Genomic DNA, 18,260 nt, shown 5'->3' with positions numbered 1-18,260 from the left:
CTTTAAGAAATTCCTTGATGCCTTGTTTTCAGTTCTGACTCATCGGAGCCCCCACTCTAAAGGGGCTTTGTCTCTGCCCATGTGGAAGTTCATGTATAGGGTGTGTGTGTGTGTCCACATTGGTCTTCACGGCTATGGCTCATCAAGATTGCTGCTACAAAGCTGGCTACTCCGCTCTACACTGAGAGAAGGTACTGGACTCGAATTACACCTACCTTCCTAAAAATTACGAGTCTAAGGTAATTTCTTGATTTAAGCCTCTCTCCTCATTGCTAGCCCTTTAACAGGAAAAGGAGGCTCTAAGCTATATATCCAATCACTCGGCTCACTTCCCACCAAATACCAGTTCCACAAACACCGAAACATATAGATAATAACAAATAAACACATTTATCCAGGCTAATAGCAAACAATTCAGAAGAGATATATGGACTAGAATATATTAGACAACATATATATCCAAGGACTTGGCTCACTTCTCATCAAATACCAGTTCTGCGAACATTGTCATGTATATAAAATAACAAATAAACCCACTTATCCAGGCCAATAAAAAAAAAATCAGAAGAGATATATGGACTAGAATATATCAGATAACATATATATCCAAGGGCTCGGCTCACTTCCCACTAAATACCAGTTCCATAAACACTGTCACGTATAGAAAATAACAAATAAAGCCATTTATCCAGGCTAATTAAAAAAAATCAGAAGAGATATATGGACTAGAATATATTAGACAACATATATATCCAAGGGCTTGGCTCACTTCCCACTAAATACCAGTTCCATAAACACTGTCATGTATATAAAATAACAAATAAACCCACTTATCCAGGCCAATAAAAAAAAATCAGAAGAGATATATGGACTAGAATATATCAGATAACATATATATCCAAGGGCTCGGCTCACTTCCCACTAAATACCAGTTCCATAAACACTGTCACGTATAGAAAATAACAAATAAAGCCATTTATCCAGGCTAATTAAAAAAAATCAGAAGAGATATATGGACTAGAATATATTAGACAACATATATATCCAAGGGCTTGGCTCACTTCCCACTAAATACCAGTTCCATAAACACTGTCATGTATATAAAATAACAAATAAACCCACTTATCCAGGCCAATAAAAAAAAATCAGAAGAGATATATGGACTAGAATATATCAGATAACATATATATCCAAGGGCTCGGCTCACTTCCCACCAAATACCAGTTCCGTAAACACTGTCACGTATAGAAAATAACAAATAAAGCCATTTATCCAGGCTAATTAAAAAAAATCAGAAGAGATATATGGACTAGAATATATTAGACAACATATATATCCAAGGGCTTGGCTCACTTCCCACTAAATACCAGTTCCATAAACACTGTCATGTATATAAAATAACAAATAAACCCACTTATCCAGGCCAATAAAAAAAAATCAGAAGAGATATATGGACTAGAATATATCAGATAACATATATATCCAAGGGCTCGGCTCACTTCCCACTAAATACCAGTTCCATAAACACTGTCACGTATAGAAAATAACAAATAAAGCCATTTATCCAGGCTAATTAAAAAAAATCAGAAGAGATATATGGACTAGAATATATTAGACAACATATATATCCAAGGGCTTGGCTCACTTCCCACTAAATACCAGTTCCATAAACACTGTCATGTATATAAAATAACAAATAAACCCACTTATCCAGGCCAATAAAAAAAAATCAGAAGAGATATATGGACTAGAATATATCAGATAACATATATATCCAAGGGCTCGGCTCACTTCCCACCAAATACCAGTTCCGTAAACACTGTCACGTATAGAAAATAACAAATAAAGCCATTTATCCAGGCTAATTAAAAAAAATCAGAAGAGATATATGGACTAGAATATATTAGACAACATATATATCCAAGGGCTTGGCTCACTTCCCACTAAATACCAGTTCCATAAACACTGTCATGTATATAAAATAACAAATAAACCCACTTATCCAGGCCAATAAAAAAAAATCAGAAGAGATATATGGACTAGAATATATCAGATAACATATATATCCAAGGGCTCGGCTCACTTCCCACCAAATACCAGTTCCGTAAACACTGTCACGTATAGAAAATAACAAATAAACCCATTTATTCAAGCTAATAGCAAACAATTCAGAAGAGATATATGGAGTAGAATATATCAGACAACATATATATCCAAGGACTTGGCTCACTTCCCATCAAATACCAGTTCTGCAAATATTGTCACGTATATAAAATAACAAATAAACCCATTTGTCCACACCGATAGCAAACAAATCAGAAGAGATACATGGACTAGAATATACATGCAGAGTGAGCTTACTCACTGGGAGCAGGATAACTCAGCTCAACTCTTAAAATCCAGAAGTCTCTAATTTGGTAAACAAAGGACAGGGACATGATCAAGGCATTAGCTCCTATACATTTTGAATTCTTCCTAATCTTTTCCATCAAGGATCTCTTTCTGATCTATTATCTCATGTGTACTCTCTCAAAGGTGGAAGTGAAAGAACTAAGATCTCTCCTCTTGTAAATAAGCTTGAGCTACTGGTGACATTCCTCTGGAACAATTTTTTTTTTGGTAGTTCCCTGGAACAGGCTTGAATCTTGTAACTAGAGAATATCCCTCCAAGGTTGATTTTTCTAGCATCCCATATAATGGACCTGTGATACTGTTGAAACTAAAAATGAATGTGCACTAACAATACATGCTAAGGAGCATCATCTGAGAGGGAACTTCAGTGACAACCTGCCTAGCTACATGGAAATCACAAGCCATCATATCTCAAAAGTACCAGTATGGTAGACCACAATCACTCTGGATGCACCTTCACACTATTAGAAGGCCATTATTAAAAATACCGCCCAACATAAGCATAAATGCAAAACAAGAGATATTGCTATAACATGAACATAATAGAAAACATAATTCTATGAAAACAGCAAAATAAATAATATTCAAGCCTGCAGAAATTCACGTGGGCAGCAATAAACATGCTGTTTTGTATGAGACATACTGGATATCCCACTCTTAGGTGAGCAATGGAGCTAGCAAGACTTGGGAGAAGAGAGATCTTAATTCTTTTCATTTCCACTTTTGAGAGGAGACATAGGAGATGCCAAATCAAGAAGAGATCCCTGATGGGAAAGATTGCAAAAGTTCATTTTCACAGTTGTTCAATCATGTCTGATTCCTTGTTGTAATGTTCGCGTTAGTACCCTATCAGCCAGAGTCAGGATAAGCAAAAATCTTTATTCTTGGTCTTTGGGGGGTCGCTGTCAGGGGAATAGATATAGGAATCTCCACACCTTCTTTCTCTCTCTCCACCACCAAAGAATGATTCCCCTTGTCCTACTCCACCCTCTGATCTCTCTCACACTTCTCTGTCTACACCCACTGATGGAGCCAGCACAGAATAGTCAGGCAGGATCATCCTCCAAGCATATGTTAATAGAATATTGTCCAATTGGTAATTAGCTTTAGGTGCTTGGGTTATCTAAGTGCATCTGTTCAGTTCCAGCCCTTTATACCTTGTGACCCTATTTGGGTTTTCTTGGCAGATAATAAAGTGGTTTGCTATTTCCTTCTAGTTCATTTTACAGATGAGGAAACTGAGGCAAATAGGATAAGTGTCTTAACCAAGGTCACATGGCTAGCAAGTGTCTGAAATTAGGTTTAAAACTCAGTTCTTATGTCCACTCATATGAAAGAGTGTTCCAAATCACTATTGATCAGAGAAATGCAAAGTAAGACAACTCTGAGATACCACTACACACCTGTCAGATTGGCTAAGATGACAGGGAAAAATAATGATGAATGTTGGAGGGGATGTGGGAAAACTGGGATACTAATACATTGTTGGTGCAGTTGTGAAAGAATCCAGCCATTCTGGAGAGCAATTTGGAACTATGCCCAAAAAGTTATCAAAATGTGCATACCCTTTGATCCAGCATTGCTACTCCTGGGCTTATATCCCAGAGAAATACTAAAGAAGGGAAAGGGACCTGTATGTGCCAAAATGTTTGTGGCAGCCCTTTTCATAGTGGCTAGAAACTGGAAAATGAATGGATGCCCATCAGTTGGAGAATGGTTGGGTAAATTATGGTATATGAAGGTTATGGAATATTATTGTTCTATAAGAAATGACCAACAGGATGAATACAGAGAGGCTTGGAGAGACTTACATCAACTCATGGGGAGTGAAAGGAGCAGAACCAGAAGATCATTATACTCTTCAACAATGATACTGTATGAGGATGTATTCTGATAGAAGTGGATTTCTTCAACATAAAGAGCTAATCCAGTTCCAATTGATCAATGATGGACAGAATCAGCTACACTCAGGGAAGGAACACTGGGAAATGAGTGTAAACTGTTTGCATTTTTTGTTTTTCTTCCCAGGTTATTTTTACCTTCTGAATCCAATTCTTCCTTTGCAACAACAACAACAACAATTGGTTCTGCACATATATATTATATCTAGGATATACTATAAGATATTTAATATGTATGGGAAAGCCTGCCATCTAGGGGAGGGGGTGGAGGGAAGGAGGGGAAAAATTCAGAACAGAAGGGAGTACAAGGGATAATGTTGTAAAAAATTACTTATGCACATGTACTGTCAAAAATGTTATAATTATAAAATTAATGATAAAAAAACTCAGTTCTTCCTAACTTCAAGCTCAGCATTGCATCTATTTTACCACTTTGCTCCCCCCATTTATCAGTAATAGGTAACTATTTCTTTAGGATTGTTTGCAAAATCATAACTCTAGTGATTGGTCTGATGGGCCTAGTTCTCTTGTGACTGACTGATTCCTATGCTTCTGGACCCAAAGTAGTATTAAGTATGGACTGACCAATAGGATCTTTATAGACTTGTTTATCTACCCCTAGGCTGGTAGCAGTGATGGATTGACTATCAGTGATGTTTGGAAAGGATCTAAAATGAATAAAAAGATTGGAAGAAAAATTATGAATGTGATTAAGGAGGAGACAATGAGAGGTAGAAAAGTGGGGCCAGGACAGGACACCTAGAGAGGAAGTTGGGAGCAGAGGGAGAGCCTGGGAGGCAACAATGGGGTGAAAAGACCCCAGCAAAAGACCATGTCCCTACTAACAGCCAAGCGTCTAGATGGACTCCAAGAGGGATACTGACCGGATTATCTTATCCCTAAATGGGTCCTTGTTGAATTTCTCGATTTGACAGGATTATCTTATAGAAATAGCGCTATCTTGAATAAACTCCCACAATTGTTGTATACAGTCTGGAAGCCAAGTTTCAGATCTCAACTCTAAGGCCATTTTGTATAAACATTCCTTATTCACCAGATGACTTTCTCAAGGAAGTGACTCATACCTTTCTTTGAGTCCTTTCCTTTAAAAAAAGTCCCCTTGTCTTTCCCCTTGTAAATTGTGAGTTCATTAGGAACTTAACCCATCCTTTTTGGCATCATAATAAAGCTTTTGCCTCTTGACTCAAAGACAATCTAAATCTGTGAATTCTTTTCTGGCAATTCCCCACCTTCCTGATTTGGGCCTCAGATTAGCAGGACATCTTGAACATAGTTGCAGAGTTGTATCTTCTCAAGATACATTGTGGTAAGACATTGTTTTCTTGTATCAGCTTATTTCACTTTTATTTGTTGCCATAAAATTCAGTGGATTACACAAGACAAACCAGGAGAAACTAAAGAAAAGAGAAGCCCACAAGGCATTGATTAAAAAAAAAAAAAATTTGGAAAATAGATGAATGGAATACACAAAACAGACTTAGAAACAACAGAACTCAGTTACCTTGCATACAATAAACACTAAAAGATAAATTATTTAGGAAAGAACTCTATGTTTGATTTAAAAATACAGCTTCTGAGAAAACTGGAAATAAATCTGGCAAAAAATAAGTTTACATTCCATCATAGTTCATGTTAAAATATCAATGAATTTGACTTTAATATTTAAAATCTTTAGAAAAACTACACCTTTCATAGCCATGAATAGGAAAGGCATTCCTAATCAATCAAGGGACAGAGGCAACAATAAAAAATAAAATTACATATGTATTTATACAAATACACATATATGTATATAATGAAGGTCGTTAATACCACATACAATCTTGCTTTTCTATTTTTTTTTTTTTTTTTTGGTTTATGGGAATGCTTATATTTGGTGGTATTTTGTCACCCATTATTATTTTTTTTAATTATTTAAAAAAATATACAAAGGGATTATCCAGGAAAAATACAACTAGGTCTCAATTATTGTGAATATTGAACCCCATGATGTGGTCACATTATTCAAATTTGCACTAGTTACAATTTTATATAAACTATGCTTTATCTCATTGGTAATATGCAATGAAAATTTTTGAAAAGTTTTTATCTGCTTGTTAATGTAAAATAACAAAGAATAAGAAAATGTGTTTTTTATTCATTTGTTACAAATGCAAAAGGTATAGAAAGGGAAATGTAAAATATCAAAATTCACTAAATTTAAATTTTAAAGACAGACTGGCAATTTGAAGACATAATTACTGTCCTTTAAAGTATTTTAGAAGTGTAGATTTAACTATCACCTCTTTCTTTAAATCTTTATACATGAATTAGTGGGTGCATAGAGCTTTATCCAAATTCTGGCAAATGTGCATACTCACATTCTCATATAATCAGTAAAGTGTGGCTGAATGCATATGGCATTTTCTAAAATCATTTGCAATACTTTAAATGTGATGTTTCAGGTCTATGATATTGTTCAACAGCTTCACTGAAATAGTTTGAAAATCAGTCACAAAAGTGACTCATAGTTTCTTATTTGACTACAAAAGAACTAGAAGCCACACACCTGTCAAATTGGCTAAGATGACAGGAAAAAATAATGATGAATGTTGGAGGGGATGTGGGAACACTAATACATTGTTGGTGGAGCTGTGAAAGAATCCGGCCATTCTGGAGAGCAATTTGGAACTATGCCCCAAAAGTTATCAAACTGTGCATACCCTTTGACCCAGCAGTGCTAGTACTGGGCTTATATCCCAAAGAAATACCAAGGAGGGGAAAGGGACCTGTATGTGCCAAAATGTTTGTGGCAGCCCTTTTCGTAGTGGCCAGAAACTAGAAGATGAATGGATGTCCATCAATTGGAGAATGGTTGGGTAAATTATGGTATATGAAGGTTATGGAATATTATTGCTCTGCAAGAAATGACCAGCAGGATGAATTCAGAAAGGTTTGGAAAGTCTTACATGAACTGATGCTGAGTGAAATGAACAAAACCAGAAGATCACTATACACTTCAACAATGATACTGTATGAAGATGTATTCTGATGGAAGTGGAAATCTTCAACATAAAGAAGATCCAACTCACTTCCAGTTGATCAATGATGGACAGAAACAACTACACCCAGAGAAGGAACAGTGGGAAGTGAATGTAAATTGTTAGCACTACCCAGGTTACTTATACCTTCAGAATCTAATACTTAACATGCAACAAGAAATTTGGATTTACACCATATATTATATCTAGGTTATACTGTAACACATGTAAAATGTATGGGATTGCCTGTCATCTAGGGGAAGGAGTAGAGGGAGAGAGGGGAAAATTTGGATACAAGGGATAATGTTATAAAAAAAAATTACTCATGCATATATACTGTCAAAAAATTTTATAATTATAAAATTAAAAAAATAAATTTTAAAAAATTTTAAAATTTTAAAAAAGAACTAGAAGCCATTAATACTTATAGCTTTTGAAAGAGTGAGGATTTTGAGACTCATAAACAAGTTATTAGTTTTCATTTAAAATACTTTTCCTCATCAACTTTCCAATAAAAGTGTTTGGGGATCCTTAAGAGACTTTAAATGCTGGATGGGTTTTTTCTTCTTTAGAAGAATATAGAAACTTTTATAGAGCTAAAAAAAAAAATAATAAAATTCACCAGGAATAGCAAAAGGCCAAGAATATCAAGGGAATTAATGAAAAACAACTACAAACAATGGTGGCCTATCAGTACCAGACCTAGAACTCGATTATAAAGCAGCAGTCATCAAATCTATTTGGTACAGACTAAGAAATAGAGTGGTGGATCAGTGTTTATAGCCAGTGTTTCTGATTAAGGTTTCATTTCTAAAATATATAAAGAATTGTGTCATAAGAATACAAGTTATTCTCCAATTAACAAATAGTCAAAGGATATTAATAGATAATTTTCAGATGAAGAAATGATAGATACATTTAAAAAAATGCTCCAAATGGCTATTGATTACAGAAATGCAAATGAAAACAACTCTAGCTGCCACCTCACATTTCTCAGATTGGCTAAGGGGACAGGAAAAGATAATGATAAATGTTGGAGGGGATGTAGGAAAACTGGGACACTAATGCATTGTCGGTGGAGTTGTAAAATGATCCTATTCTTCATATTATCCAATATCTGAACTGGAATTTGAGTGAAGTATCAAATATGACCAAAAAAAGACAGTTTTGCTATTGTAAACTCCCAACAATAGCACCAGCCGCAATGAGCTGTAAATTCAAACTTGATATCAGGGGGAAAAAAAAAAAAGTCCTAAGAAACCTCCCAAAAAGAAAGGGGCTGCCTCAGGACCTGGGGGGGGGTCGTCTCTCTCACTAGATGTTGTCAAGGAAAAGCTGGATGACCAGGTATCAGGGAAGAACTTCTGATTTCATCTTTTACCTAAAACTTCCTACCATGAGAAAGGGGCAGCCTGAGGAGCAACAAGTGAAGCTCCCAGCTTCCTATCAGACAAAGCAAAGACTTTTGAAATGAGAACAAGGAATAGGAGGACCCTCTCACTTGTTTGTCAAGACAAACCCAAGACATCACCCTGTCAAAGGAACTAGGAATCTTTGGCTCTAGTGATGCTTAATTTTACACTTGAAATACTGCCATAGGTAGAAAGGGGGAGGGAGCAAAGATATTGCCTTCAATGGCAGATTCACAATTGTGCTTGAGCAAATTTTGGGGTAGAGAGTAAGTTGTCTTTATACAATAAGAGCAGGTTCTGGGTGGTCTCCAGAATGACATTGCTGTACAGTGCTTTCTCAGAAGGGTCCAGGAGGCTCTATTCCTGATAAGGTCTATAACCTCATCTCCAAATTTCAACAATTCTTGAAAACATCAGAAGTCACAGAATTTGGAGCTGAAAGGCACTTTAGAAGTCATTTAGTAAAATTTACAAAAGAGGAAACAGACTGAGAGAAGGCAGCAGATTTGCTCAAAGATCACATGCCAAGGAAGTATCACAGCCAATATATAAAGCCATCAAACTAAAGAGTCGATTATTAAGAAAAGTAATTGACTTTGGCAGATGGAAAACAGGTTAAGTTGTCCCTATGGTGTCAAAAAGAGAGACAGAGACAGAGAAAGGGAGAGTCCACAAATGAGATTGTTTCCCAAGGAGGCTATTGATTAGAAGAAAGCTCAGTCCTTTATAGCACTTTTGGAGGTTGAGGAAGAAGCAAAGAAAAAAAATGTTTTTTATAACAAAGAGCTGAAAACAAAATAAATGCCTATCAATGAGAATGACTAAATAAGCAAAAATGGAATATGACTGCTCCAAAAAATCATGAATGTTGGAAATGCAAAAAAGCTCAAAATAATCTATAGGAACAGATATAGAGTAAAGCATGTACTTTTATACATACATGTACACAATATGCATATATATGATTTATACATGTGTGTGACATTGTATACAAGTATGTATAAGTATGTACGCACAATGACCACAAATATGTAAATGAAAAGAACTCAACGATGCAAAAAAATTCAAAAGTAAATGTTACAAAATTAGGAGGGTATTGGCAACAAAATCTGGCAGAAAGAGAAATGCCAGATAGTATAAAATTCTTGGGAGTTTATCTGTCAAGACAAACCCAGGAACTATATGATCACAGTTACAAAATGTTTCTTATACAAATAGACAGCTCTAAGTAATTGAACAAATATGAATTGCTCATGAATTGGCTGAGCCAATATAATAAAAATGACAATCCTCCCTAAATTAATTTGCTTTTAGAAGAAAATAGTAGTTTAGTACCAAACTACCAAAGAATTATTTGATAGAGCTAGAAAAATTTACAAAATTCATCTGAAAAAAAAAAAAAGTCAAAAATATCAAGGAAGTAAATGGAAAAAAAAAAAAAGTGCAGAAACAGGGCCTAATAGTACCAGATTTTAAACACAATATAAAAATGCTACCAACACAATCTAGTACTTGATAAGAAAGAGTAGTTGATCAATAGAATAGATTAGTTATGGAATATAGAGAAGTTAATGACCCCAGCAACCTAGTGTTTGATGAATCTAATTTTTTTATATATTTTTTTTATAATATTATCCCTTGTATTCATTTTTCCAAATTATCCAACCCCTCCCTCTACTCCCTCCCTCCGATGACAGGCAGTCCCATACATTTTACATGTGTTACAATATAACCTAGATACAATACATGTGTGTAAATACCATTTTCTTGTTTCATAATAAGCATTAGTGATGAATCTAATTTTTTAACAAAAACTACTGGGAAAAATGGAAAGCAGTCTGGCAGTTACTAAGCATAGACCAAATTCCCCCACTATATGTCAAGATAAACCCCAAATGGTTATATAATTTAGACAAAAAGGATAATATCATTAGCAAATTAGTAGAGCAACCAAAAATTTATCTCTGAGATCTATGGGCAGATGAAGAACTCATGACTAAATAAGAGATATAAAGTATCACATGGGGTAAAATGAATAACTTTAATTATATAAAAAATGTAAGTGTAAATATAAACCAATCCATCTAAAACTAGAAGAAAAAAAGCAGGAAACTGGACAAAGAGGGAAAAGGGCCCACATGTACAAAAATGTTTGTGGTGGCAAAGAATTGGAAAATGAGTAGATGCCCATCAGTTGGGCAATGGCTGAATAAATTATGGTATATGAAAGTGATGGAATATTCTTATTCTATAAAAAATAATGAGCAGGCTGACTTTAGAAAGGCCTGGAAAGATTTATAAGAACTAATGCTGAGTGAAGCAAGCAGAATCAAGAAAACATTGTACATAGCAACAGCAGGACTATGCAATCAATGATCAACTACGTTGGACTTAGTGGTCCAATGATCAACTTTGGATGAACATGCCATCCACATTCAGAGAACTATGGAGATTGAATGTAGACCATTGTCCTATTTATGGTGCCATTTAGCTGCCCCCAAGCTGTTAATTTTCTTTTAATAATTTCCTTGCACCACTCTTATTTCTTTTCCCAGTTTTTCCCTCTATCACTCTTAGGCTTTTATTGACTCAGGAATTCTGGTTGGGTTTGGGTCCAATTCATTTTTTTCTCCTTTGAGGTTTAGATCATGGCTGTTTTCTTTCACATTGTTGTTTTCTGAGCTTACATGTTGGTTCTTCCTTTTCACCATTATTAGCTTCTTACGGCCAAGCTCGTTTTTGATTGCTTGCTCACTTTTTTTTTTTTTTTTTTTATAGCTTTTTATTGACAGAACATAGCGTGGGCAATTTTTCAACATTGACCCTTGCAAGCTTGCTCACTTTTTTTGAACTTGGAACTTAGTGTTGCACTCGGGCTCTGTCTACCTTGGGATGGGGAGGCACGATGCCAAAGTTCAGGCTTTTTGTGCCTGTTTTCAGAATGTTCCAAGGGCTCTGGGGTTTTTGCTGTTTCTAAGATGATGTGATCTAGAGAGAGGCGTGATTGCTGCTCTCCGGGTCTGTGCTCTGCTCTTTACCTTGAAAGGTCTTTATTCAAAAGATCATGGGGAACATTGCAAGCAGCCAGCAAAAATAAATTCAAATATAGAGTCACAGTCAGTATCACACAAGATTTTCAGTTTCTGTGTTGAAAGAATGCAGGACTCAGGATACGGTATTGCAGAATGCAAAAAAGCTACGACTGAAACCTAGAACGAGCCCAGCAAAACTAAGGATAATCCTCCGAGGGGAAAAGGAGCCTGTGCTCCCCTCCAGCAACAAGCACTAGAGTTCCCCTTGGCCCTAGAACTGAGACTGCTTCCCTGCTCTCCTTCAGCTGCCTATGGTAGTGTTTTTCAAACCCCAAAAGACTATGCGTGGCGTCTTCCAACCCATATAGAGCCGATTAAACTCAACGTGGGCAGCTTTGGAGCATGCGCACTCAAGCAACCCACCACACTACAGCTCCCAGGATCCTCCGCGCATAATCAATTCCGTGGTCTCTCGGCAGAAGAGGGGCTGGGTCGAGCCCGTGCACTGTCAGGACATGCGCCGCCTAGCGGTCGCCAGTGTGCCTGGTGACTGCGGGTGTTCCCCCCCCCCCCCCCCCCCCCCCGACCGGAGCCTTGACTTCCCAGACAGCGGGTTTCTGGGGCTCGGCCAGTCCTGGGCCGCGGAGCCGGGGGCGGGGGGCCGGGCCTGAGGCGGGCCTGGAGGCCCCTCTGGAGCGAGGGATGGGCTTGGGAGGGCGGGAACGGCTGAAAGGGAGAAGGACGAGGACGTGCCCCTCCCCTTTCCCCCCAGCTTCTTCTCCGCCCTCCGCCTCGGTCTCCAGCGGGCTCCGCCCCTGTCTCCTCTTCTCCCGCCGGACTGGGGGCCTTCCCTCCCGTGGCTGGCTTCGGTCTTTTTACTGTCCCCAAGGCTTGCGCACAGTAGGCGCTTAATGAATCCTTCCCCAGCGCAGCCTCCCAGCAGGGCCGCACGGACTCGCTGCTGAGTCCAGGTGGAGTAACCAGCCCAGGCACACAGTAGGCGCTCAATAAATCTTTCCTGCCTGGGTCCCTGCGTGCGGTAATTCTGTAGGGAGGACACTCCTCCCTCCCCCTGGGTCTCCCTAGTTCCCGTCCCCCAGAGGAGCGAGCCTCCTCGCGGGGCAGCAGGGGCCCTCTGGTGGTCACACTCGTCCACACAGGTTTCCTCGTTAATTACTAAAAGGCGACTTTTGAAAAAGAAAGAAAACCGCTCAATATCAAACGTCTAGGACATTCTCCTTGGCTTCTGTGTAACAAAAAGCCCGGGACGTACTGACAGCGTTCCGGCGTGAAGAAGACCACAAGCCAAGTCACCCCTGTTATCCCCGTTACTTCTTCACCCCTATTATCCGTGTTATTTCTTCACCCCTATTATCCTTGTTATTTCTCCATCCCTGTTATCCGTGTTATTTCTTCACCCCTATTATCCGTGTTATTTCTTCACCCCTGTTATCCCCGTCACTTCTTCACCCCTATTATCCGTGTTATTTCTTCACCCCTATTATCCGTGTTATTTCTTCATCCCTGTTATCCGTGTTATTTCTTCACCCCTATTATCCATGTTATTTCTTCACCCCTATTATCCGTGTTATTTCTTCACCCCTGTTATCCCCGTCACTTCTTCACCCCTATTATCCCCGTCACTTCTTCACCCCTATTATCCGTGTTATTTCTTCACCCCTATTATCCGTGTTATTTCTTCACCCCTGTTATCCCCGTTACTTCTTCACTCCTATTATCCGTGTTATTTCTTCACCCCTGTTATCCCCGTTACTTCTTCACCCCTATTATCCGTGTTATTTCTTCACCCCTGTTATCCCCGTCACTTCTTCACCTCTATTATCCGTGTTATTTCTTCACCCCTATTATCCGTGTTATTTCTTCACCCCTGTTATCCCCGTTACTTCTTCACCCCTATTATCTGTGTTATTTCTTCACCCCTATTATCCGTGTTATTTCTTCACCCCTGTTATCCCCGTTACTTCTTTACCCCTATTATCCGTGTTATTTCTTCACCCCTGTTATTCCCGTCACTTCTTCACCCCTGTTATCCGTCACTTCTTCACCCCTATTATCCGTGTTATTTCTTCACCCCTATTATCCGTGTTATTTCTTCATCCCTGTTATCCGTGTTATTTCTTCACCCCTATTATCCGTGTTATTTCTTCACCCCTATTATCCGTGTTATTTCTTCACCCCTGTTATCCCCGTTACTTCTTCACCCCTATTATCCGTGTTATTTCTTCACCCCTGTTATTACCGTCACTTCTTCACCCCTATTATCCGTGTTATTTCTTCACCCCTATTATCCGTGTTATTTCTTCACCCCTGTTATCCCCGTTACTTCTTCACCCCTATTATCCGTGTTATTTCTTCACCCCTGTTATCCCCGTCACTTCTTCACCCCTAGTGTTATTTCTTCACCCCTGTTATCCCCGTCACTTCTTCACCCCTATTATCCGTGTTATTTCTTCACCCCTGTTATCCCCGTTACTTCTTCACCCCTATTATCCGTGTTATTTCTTCACCCCTGTTATCCCCGTCACTTCTTCACCCCTAGTGTTATTTCTTCACCCCTGTTATCCCCGTTACTTCTTCACCCCTATTATCCGTGTTATTTCTTCACCCCTGTTATCCCCGTCACTTCTTCACCCCTAGTGTTATTTCTTCACCCCTGTTATCCCCGTCACTTCTTCACCCCTATTATCCGTGTTACTTCTTCACCCCTATTATCCGTGTTATTTCTTCACCCCTATTATCCGTGTTTTATCCGTGTTATTTCTTCACCCCTGTTATCCATGTTATTTCTTCACCCCTATTATCCATGTTATTTCTTCACCCCTTTTATCCTCATTACTTCTTCACCCCTATTATCCTCATTACTTCTTCACCCCTATTATCCACGTTACTTCTTCACCCCTGTTATCCCTGCTACTTCTTCCTTGTGGCACCATCCTACTGTTCACCTTTCCAGACTACCACCAAAGTGCCTCAGCTCATTTATTTGCAGAAAGAAAAAGGAAACTTGGTTCTTTCCTGGAACACGTTTCTGTTCTCTCAGAGTCTGTCCAAAGCCATGTCATGTAACCCACCAGAACAATAGCGAAAACTAGATTTCATTACAAGATCAGTTAACGGCTCTTTCAGGAAAGACACTTTCTCCATACCTCTTAACAGCTCCTCCAGAAGCCACTTGAATTGCCAATCTCAGGATTTTTTTTTTCTAAAGCAATTGGAACTAAGTGACTTGCCCAGGATCACACAGCTAGGAAGTGTTAAGTGTCTGAGGTCAAATTTGAACTCAGGTCCCCCTGACTTCAGGGCTCTCTCCACTTCGCCACTTAGCTGCCCCCAATCTCAGTGTTCTACACCCAATAAGAGACTCAATAACAGCCAGGTAGGCTAGTCTTGGTACTACCATGTTAAAGCTAACAGTTCCTGAGCAGAACAGACTTTATGTAGCTTATTTGTTTCATGTCCATTCCTTGTCTTCTGGTCTCATTGCATGAAATTGTTCCCCTTAGATGATTAGGACTATATATATTTTTAAATTGAATACAACTGTCTCTAAGCATCTTGGGAGGGACTTTTGAAACTGGTTTGCCATTTGAGGTGAAACATAAAATGGAACAGTGTAAATTCACCAATTGATTTGCCATTGACAGGGAGGAGGTCTGGGCCAGAATTTCTCTTTCCTGCTGTGTCTTGGCTGTCTCATCTGTTTCCATAGTTACAACCATCTACTACCCAGTCACTTGGGAGTATATCTCAGTTATATTTGACATAATCTCAGTATAATGCTTAACTCCTTGTTCTCATTCACTCCGCACAACTTGTCATATACTTCCCTCCATTTACAAAGCCACAAGCCTAGTACAGATTTCAACACCTATCAGCCTGAATTACAGAAATAGTCTCTGACTGGTCTCCTCACCTTCAGTTTTTCTCTACTTTAATCCAGTATCCACAAGGATTTTAAGATTGGATCTGACCATGCCATAGTGTCACCCTTTTCCCTGCCTTAAATTCAAATGATTTCTTATTTCCTCTAGCCTCAAGTATAAATCCCTCTGTTTAGCATTTAAAACTAATTTGACCTCTTTCTACATTTATATTTATCTTGCACATTATCCCAGCTACCCATGCACTCTGCAATCTAGATCTTCATGCTGATTTTCTGGATTTTCTGTTCTAATCACAGGACCATCCATTTCCTGACTATTTTCCATTTCTTTGGAATGGTCTCCCTCCTAACTTGTACTACTTCATTACCTCAAATATTCAGCTAAAATTTCACCTTTAGGATTGCTTACCCTTCTGAAATCATCTTCCATCTACCCTGTCTATAGATCACCGAAGGTGGGCTTTTAATTAGAATGACTGCATCTTGAAGGCAAGAATGTCTTTCCTCTCTTTGTGTCTCCATCAGTTAGCACAGTGTCTGGTCCAGTTGAAGCTTAATAAATGCTTGTTGATTGATGGACTGATTCCCTTTCCATTTTGCAATGGATTTTGAGATACTACCAATACATCTGTTAAGGAGTAACAACATGCTGGTTATATCAAATCCCAGAATGCTACAAAATCTCCTAAAAAAGATCCATAATGACTCGAATTCAATTTGTCTCTTCATAGCAAAAATCAAGGTCTATTGTCTAGATTATGATGTGTTCAGATCAGTTTGGGTGGTCAGAATCAGATTGGGTGTGGGAGTTTCCTGAGGCAGATTCCAGAGCCAGAAGATTTAGGACTACTGACTTATTGTTAGAACAGAAGCCCTCCAAGCCCACAAAATCATATTACATCAATTTCTCTATACAGATAGTTGGTATGAGAAATGATTTCTCATTCTAATCAACATTAGTCAGTTTGATATTTTACAGAGATCTTGTAGGGATTATTAGATAAGATAGGTTCTCACAGAAGACCTTTATAATGAGCCTCAAACTTTAATGTAATATCCACTGCTTGTTTACCAGTTATGAAGCTCCCTTATGCAACCCCAAGAATGCTTACAAAGGTGCTGTTTTAGTCAAAATCTATATCCAAGATGGGATATCTTGATGCTTAGGAAAGTCCCATAACTCTAGAATATTCTCCCTTGTCTAGATTATGATGTGTTCAGATCAGTAACCTATAGAACTTGACACTACCTAGAAGAATATAAAAGTTACAAATTAATTGTAAATGGGGGGAAGGCAGAAGAAACAGGAGGAGAATTAGAGCTGACTCTGTTGTCCTTAGGAGACTGCAGCTCATTAAAGAATGACATTTATCTTCTGATTTTTTAATATCACGATTCAAGCAGTATTGTGCATGTATGAGTCATGGAATATTACAATCTCTAATTTTAAAGAACTAAAAAGGAATTTTGCTCTGAGATCTATGGGAGTGTGAATAGGCTATAGAATGTAACAAATGAGGAATTTTAAAGAACTGGAGGAAAAGTGTGTCTCCACAGAAAAACTTATGATTAAAAAGAAGCTCAGCTTCTGAGGTGGAGAGATTGAAGGAAATTAGCAGAAAGCCCAATGCTCTGCCATTACCATCACAAAGAATATAAAGGAAAGAAGGCTTCCAGGCTGTTGGGGGCCCCTCTATGTGAAACTAATGGGAGATCCTAGGACCAGTTCCAGTTCTGTTTTACATAAAAGTAGCAAGGATGGGCAAGCACAGATTTATTGGAGAGGCCATCCATGTGGCATCTAAGTTTAGGGTCAATATACTGCCATCCTTATGTTTAAACTGGATTTGGGGATTAACTGCTCCAGCAGGAAAGGTTGCCAGTCAAACTAATGAAGCCAGGACAGGTCAAATCTCCAGAGTTGTTGAACCCACAAGTCCTGAGAAGTTGTGCCTTGAAATTACTCTCATTTGAATAGAATATGTGTATTAAAGACATTTAACATAGGTTAAAAAACTTGGCTAGGGTCATACAGCTAGTTAAGTATCTGAGACCAAATTTCAATTCAGATCTTTCTGACTCCAGATCCCACTTTCTAACCACTGTGCCACCTAGTTGCCCCATGTAAGTGTGAGCTATTATTATTGTTATAGGTAAACTTTGGGAGTTCTACTGGGAATTGAATGTAAATTGTTAGCACTACTGTCTATCTACCCAGGTTACTTATACCTTCAGAATCTAATACTTAACGTGCAACAAGAAAATTGGATTTACACCCATATATTGTATCTAGGTTATACTGTAACATGTAAAATGTATGGGATTGCCTGCCATCTAGGGGAGGGAGTAGAGGGAGGGAGGTGATAATTTGGAAAAATGAATACAAGGGATAATGTTATAAAAAAAATTACTCATGTATATATACTGTCAAAAAATTATAAATAAAAAAACAACTTTGGGAGTTCTAGAGAAAGAAGTCTTCCATTGTGGTTTGCCATAATGGGAATTTTTCTGTTATTACTTAATAGAGCCACACCAGAGAACTCGAAATCCTTTAT

This window comes from Sminthopsis crassicaudata, chromosome 3 (assembly GCF_048593235.1).
Source record: "Sminthopsis crassicaudata isolate SCR6 chromosome 3, ASM4859323v1, whole genome shotgun sequence".
Lineage (NCBI taxonomy): Eukaryota > Metazoa > Chordata > Mammalia > Dasyuromorphia > Dasyuridae > Sminthopsis > Sminthopsis crassicaudata.
The sequence above is the reverse complement of the archived record's forward strand: the minus strand, read 5'-3'. Positions refer to the sequence as shown.